Here is a 6,122-nt window from a genome sequence, read left to right on the forward strand (position 1 = left end):
TTCAGAAGCTGCTTCACATCTCAGCTCCCAGGGATTCTATCACCACATTTCTGTAGCAAGGCCCAGGAGTCTACTTTTTAAACAAACCTCATTTTGGTGCAGATCTTCTGGAGAACACCTTTTGAGAAGCATCGGGTGATGCAATCTCCAAGCTGAATGTCTATTAATCAACATATAGGTTGGAGCCCCTCCTGTGACCATGAGGCAGAACCCCGTAGGAGGCAAAAGCCTATTAATTAGCCCTACAGGAAAAAGAGGGTTGGGGTTTTTGCTTAGACATTTTCCCTAAAGGGGAATCAACATGGAGTTTGAACTTCTTGCACAGAAAGAGTAGGTGGCTGCCAGCCAGTGTGAAGTTCTATGTGTCGATGATAGCTAATCTCTTCCCTCAAGTATTTTTCTAGATCAAACCTCTTTGAGTTTTGAATGCTTCAAGAATCCTTAGATTTCAATTCAATGTCACCTGGAATAGGTTATTAACCAACAGTAACCGAACAGCTCTGATAGAAGCTAAAAGATGTATTTTTGGGGGGTGGAGCTGGGGGAAGAACATTGACAATACATACTCTGTGCATGTATGTGCAGGACTCAGGGAAGCCACAGGTTTGGTCTGCAAAACTGTGGCATTAAGAGACATGTAGAACAAAGGGTCAAGCCAGCCAAGGACTGGGGGATCACTGAGTTCCGAGGTAGGCAGCCTTCTCAGGGCCCCAAATGGAGCCTTTAACTCCTACCCTTGCTGTGTGGTCCAGGGGCAGGAGAACAGTCTTCTGGGACATAGTTACCTTTAGACTTTCCTGAATGGTTCTCCTTCTTGTGCTACAGCTTGTCATTTCCAAGCAGCTATTCTGCAAGGGATCTTCCCTAGGCCTGTCCTCTGGCCTCTTACTTCTTTCCCTGCATCAAACACACCCACACCCACACCCACACCCACCCACACACACACTTGCTCTTGTGCTGTGTTCTTCCTGTGTTACCTTTGCACTGATTGGAATGTCTCATGGTCATCCATTGCTTTCAAAATCCCTTGGAGAAGTTCACCCTGGATATTTTATCTCATATCTCCAAACAGGCAGCATGGTCCTTGAGGGCTTCTATTTCTTCTCTTTCGTCCCTTCCCTTGGTGCTCAGTGCAATGCTCAAAGAAGATCTTTTCTATTTGTTTGTCCATCTACTAACTCATGACACCTACTTCTACCTAGTAGGCCATTTTCCTGATGTCAGGTAAATGAGCAGATTTTCTGGAAGGGAGGGAGAGGGAGCGAGCAGAGAACCAGATGCTTCAAGTCCTCCCAGTTCCCACTAGAATGCCCCATCTCATCAGTCAGTCACTAGACACTTGTCTTGAGAAATCCTCCCAGAAATGTAGCAACCAAGTTTCTTGACTGGCCAATTTGAAGGGTTTCCACATTGATCTTCCAGCATGGGAGTAGGATGTGATGAGCTATAAGACAAAGTGATCTTATTCTTTTTTTGAAGAGGATACTGTCTGTACTAGTGGCTCAGAGCCTGGGCTTTGAAGTCAGACATGTCAATTCTAATTTTGCCTCTACGTGTTGCCAGCTATCTTACTTTTTATGAACTTCTCAATCTCCATGGTCCTCAGTTTTCTCAGCTGGAAAATGGGGATAAAAATAGAGTGTCTCTGTCACAGATTTGTTGGTGGGAGTGGGAGCTAGGAATAAATGAATACATGAAATAATACAGTTGAGACACTTTACCCAGTGGCTTGCACAGAGTGGACACTTCAAATTATCAGCCGCTGAAGGAGCACTAAAAAGGCTTTCTGCTTGTGTGAAAGTCCAAGGCTCTCCCCACAGCTGCCTTTCTAATTATCCCACCAACTCCCTCTTTGACAGCTTTACTCCCTTCCCCATCCCTTGGTGGACATAATCCAAATTGGAGAACAGAGCATGAGGGGAACCCCTAGTGTCTGCCTGGAACTGCCCCTCTCCAAGAACTGCCCATTGCCTTTTCTTACAAGCCAAGCTCACAAGCTCCAAGACATGGGCATCACCCCTTCCCCTCCACTGGTCAGAGTGGCCACTGGAAGCCTCCTGGGCTCAGGGCCACCCTGGACTCACCCTGTCCTCTGTTCCACAGAGCCAAATTGAAACTGAGAGATTCACTTTTTAATTGAAAATCCTCAATCAGGACAGTACAAAAAGATTCTCTTTTGAATGTAAACCTCCAAATGCAAATACTTGAGCGGATGTGCAGTCCTCTTATGTCATGCTTTTCTTTCCTGTATGAAGCAAACTCCTCTTGTGAGACCTTGGGGTCCCAGTAAAGAGGCCTCTTTGCAATCGTACATTACGAATTTGTGCAAAGGGACTCCTTAGTGGATTGCTAAGTGCCCTTAAAACAGATTTTATAAATATTTCAAGCAGGATTTTCTATTAGATTCCATCTTTTAGAAACTTCTGTTGCTAGCTGGATAGTCAGTTTTTCAAGGATATACTTCCTTTTCGTTGAAATCATAGCCTCAAAGAAGTGCCTCAGCCTCCAAAGTATCTTCTAAACAGTGTGGTTGACCCAGGAGCCCAAATTAAATTATTCTGTGTTCTAATGATGAAAAATGGCCCTAGGAAAAATTGTGTTTTATTGTAGATTTTGGCTCCAGATGTGTTAATCTGGGAAGTAGATGAGTCCTGAAAGGACATCTGGGAAGATGTTTCTCAAGATTATTTCAACAGAGGTGTGAGGAAGAAGGCTTATCACGACTCAAGTCCTTATCAGAACGAATCTTCTGCAAGCTGGAGGCACTGACCTTCTGGCTGAAGAGCTTCCCTAGAGGGGCAGGAAGGTTCAAGGACAAGTGACACAGAAGGGGACTGGGTATCAGCCCAAGACCTGCTTTCACTTTCCCTGAGGCTCTAGTTCCTGGTACAGACCAAAAACCCTGCCCTGAGGGGCTTAGCAAGGACATCAGGATACACCAACAAAGGCAGATAAGAACAAAATTTAAAGTCTGGCACTCAAGGTTGGATTTTGTCAACTGCCTCCCAACTGTCTTCTCACTCCCCTCCCTTCTTGCCTTCCTCCAATCCAAGCTCATCAGCCAGGGAGAGCTTTGTAAGCCTACTCTCTGGCTATACCTTCCTGGCTCCCAGCCCACCCTTGACTCCCAGCTTCTGACTAACTTGTATTCTATCCTTCAGATCTCGATTTAGGATGCTGGTTATTCAAGAAGTCAGAGTGCCATCACCCCCACCCCCCAGCCCCGTCACCCCTCTCTTATGCCAAGCTTGCAGTTCACCCTGTGTGTGCAGTATGGCAACACCCCTGTTTCCCAACAATGGTCTTCTCCCCCATCTAGACTACAGGCCCCCTGAAGACTGGGCTTTGTTTTGTTAAGGATGTGTTCCTAGCATCCAACACCCAACATTCAGGGGTTGATAAGGAACCTAACAGCTGCCATCAAACCACTCAGCCAGACACTGGAAGAATGGGAAACAAAACCAAGTGGTCACCCAGCTGCAGAGTAGAGATCAAGACCATCCTGTTCCAGCTGAGGAAGGAAACCGGTGGTGTTAGGCAGCCCTTGGTCCTGCTTTTCAGAGAATCACTATCAGACAGTGTCCTTTGAAGCCAATCAGAGGAAGGCATAGAGAAGAAAACCCTTTTGGGTGGGCTACAGAAACTTAGCAGCCCACTTCCTGTTGGTATGAGTTTGGGGCCTGTGTATCGCCTTATATGTTAAATAGCCAATAATGCACTTCTTTTTAAAAGACTAGGTTGGCTTGTAATCTGTTAGTGCTCAGTCAATTCCACAGGGCAAAGATTTTTTCTAGTCATGGTCCTTGAGTCTGAGAATTCCTACCCCCCCATCTGTCCTCTGGGTTCTGTCCATTACCCTGGCCCCTACTTCAATGGCCTCTGCCTTGAGGCAATTTGAAACAATAGCTTGGTGGGGAGATACCACCCATAATCTGATTTTTCCCAGCCAGCATCTTCACAATAAGCCTGAGTGTCTTCTTTGTCTAATGGAGAATGCTTAACAGGAGGTGCTGGGAAGGCTGGGGATCCGGATTATAGTTTGGCTCAATCTTGTCTCCTGCTCAATCTCCTACCTCTTTGCCTCTGCTCCCACTGACTTTATCTAAGAGTAGAGAATTCTGCTTTTTCAACCTGAAAGGCTTCAAGTTATTGGACTCCTAGTCAATCAATTTAGATCTCTGAGTATAGACAGACAGAAAGCAACTCTCTCAGCATAGCTGTCTTTTCTTCCCCCTCTCTGTTTTAAGATAGGTCACCTTTCGTCTGAGCTAATCTCATTCATGTATAACCTGACTGGAGACTGCAAAAAAAAAGAAGAGATGCCAATATTCTGTATTTCCCCTAACATCTCCCCTAATACTGCAGCCTCTGTGAGTCCATGGTTGGTGTCCTGCCTTTGGCAGGCAGCAGTTTGACTGTCTATCTACCATTCTCGAATGAGAGTCACCAACCTCCCCACAAGGAAGACTGGGGGTCCCTCCTGCTTTCCTCCTTTCCTTCCTCCATCCAACCTAACTGCAGCATCTGTTTCTTGCAGCACACCAGTTCCTGGTACAAATTCTGTGCCATGTAGGATGATTTTGGATTAAGGTAGCATGTGACCATATGAAGGAGGATAGATTCCCCCTGAACAATAGGGATTTTGAGTTTCTTTTAGTTAGAAAGGAGGAAGAATAAAGGTAATGAATGCAGGGAGACAGCCAGTAGTACTACTGCACCATTCTCTTTGACATTCATATGTTCGATGAGCATTTAGTGAACATCTACTACATTCCAGGCATTAGAGAGGCAGGAAAATCAACAAGATGAGTTCCACCTGCACAAACCTATGGAGATGCAGACATAGATGCCCCCTAATAAAATGAGAATGGCATAATAGAGGCCCAGAGAGTGCTGGGGGAATCCGGAGTTAGACGGGCTAACCCAAACAGGATGTCCCCGAAGACGTGACTCCTCCCCTCACTAAAGGTGCATTCCATGAGGCTAGGCATTTTGTCAGATGTATTCATTGCTGCATTCTTAAAGTCTGTCATAATGCCTGCCACACAGTAGGCACTCAATAAATATTTGTTCAGTGAATGATAGTGACACCTGAGATGGATCTTGAAAGATGAATAGGCATAATCAGAGTGAAGAAGGCTAGTGGTATAGGCACATGTACTACATTAAACACAGAGGGCAATGATGTCTTCAAAATGCCTTGGGAATGAGAGATTATAGCTATTCCTCCATGATGCCAGCATTTAAATAAAATTTGAAAGAGTAGTAGGTGAGTAGATGCAATTCCTGAGGAAGGGGTCATTGCAGGAGTGGCAGATCAGAAGACAGAGCCAGATACTAGATTTTAAGAGGGAAGTGTTGATCTGACTCTAAATGCACTGAAGGAGGTTTAGGAGATGAAAATGAAAAAGGACAATGGCAACTATCCTGGGAGCAGTGAGGAGCCCATTGCAAAAAAGAGGTTTTGTCTCCCCTTCTATCCATGCTCTCAGTGTGACCAGCACCGTGTTATGAGGACTTATAAGATCTGGACTGCAAGTCCAGCTGTCAACAGGCTGGCCTTTCCTTTTGGGAGTTCACCTTCACCCAGAATGCATGGCCATCAGGTGATTGGTATTGTTTTATTATCCCGTTCTATAGATGTAGCTAGGAAAGACATCAACATTCTTTTCTATCCACTTGCAATTTCTTTCGATGTAACTTAAAAGAATAACTTATTAAAACAACTAAGGAGGGCAGCCCCGGTGGCACAGCGGTTTAGCACCGCCTGCAGCCCAGGGCGTGATCCTGGAGACCCTGGATCGAGTCCCATGTCGGGCTCTCTGCATGGAGCCTGCTTCTCCCTCTGCCTGTGTCTCTGCCTCTCTCTCTGTCTCTATAAATAAATAAATAAATAAATAAATAAATAAATAAATAAATATCTTTAAAAAAAATAAAACAACTAAGGATATTCATCAAAGAGTAGAGTAGAAAGTTTAATGAGTACACATGTTTAAATAAAACATACAGCTTCCTAAACTGTCAATAACTTCATTAGAATTTATATTTTAATCTTAAAGATGAGAAAGCTGGTCCTTCAAATCATCCTGAAGCTTTGACTTGGACCTCTCCAATGCTTTAGA

This window comes from Canis lupus, chromosome 7, assembly GCF_011100685.1.
Source record: "Canis lupus familiaris isolate Mischka breed German Shepherd chromosome 7, alternate assembly UU_Cfam_GSD_1.0, whole genome shotgun sequence".
Lineage (NCBI taxonomy): Eukaryota > Metazoa > Chordata > Mammalia > Carnivora > Canidae > Canis > Canis lupus.